Below are 895 nucleotides of genomic sequence, written 5' to 3'. Positions count from 1 at the left end.
TTTTTATGTATGTGTGAACTGATACTGTTAACAATAATAATGATTAGCTATAGTACTGTTATAGATTGCTTGATTTAGGACAAGTAAATATGACAGAGGAGAAAGATGGAAGTTTCTCAAAAACTGTAGAGTATCTGACTCACGACATGTGATTCAGTCTCTCTCGATCCAAATTATTATAAAAAATTAAATGTAGTTGATCCAAAAATCATGATCATCTCCTCTGAAATTTTACTTAATCTGTCAACCTTCCTGTTTCGCAAAAGTCCTACAGCCTCATAGGATTAGCCTATATATGGTTGTTCTTTGGAAATACCTTCTCTCTGCCCATTATTTTGTTGTAATTAATGTTAAGTTTTTTTTTTTTGGGTATTATTATTACGTACTGATGACGTGCATGTGATTCCAGTGCTAAGAGTAAGTACTTATTTTAGTCATCCTTACAGGTCAAATGTTTGGCAATGTCATTAATTGCCATTAAAATACGGTAGGTTAAGTTTGAAATAATCGCTTTCCTGCAAGTTTGAAAGGATGCTTAGCAAGTAAATTGTTAATTAGTTATGTTCGAAAAAAGGAAATTGATGTGCTAAGAAAGTATGAAGAAAGTGTAAAGTCTATGGTCAAAGTTAGAAACTAATTCCAAACAAAGATTTTTGAAAGCATATCCTCAACATCTGTTATATACTTATACCTAACTCGATTATGATTGATATGACAGTTTCTTTTCTTTACCTCACTTCTCTTTTAAAAATCACACAGTATAAATCTTCCAACGCGTCATTAAATAGTGACCATGTGAAAGGAATTCGTAAACTGATAAAGAACAGTTTTTTTTTTTTTTTTGGGTATCAACTATCAAGCCATTCAGTTTTTTCCCCGAGTTATTGGATTGTTT

This window comes from Camelina sativa, chromosome 16 (genome assembly GCF_000633955.1).
Source record: "Camelina sativa cultivar DH55 chromosome 16, Cs, whole genome shotgun sequence".
NCBI lineage: Eukaryota > Viridiplantae > Streptophyta > Magnoliopsida > Brassicales > Brassicaceae > Camelina > Camelina sativa.
This window is presented reverse-complemented; position numbering follows the sequence as displayed.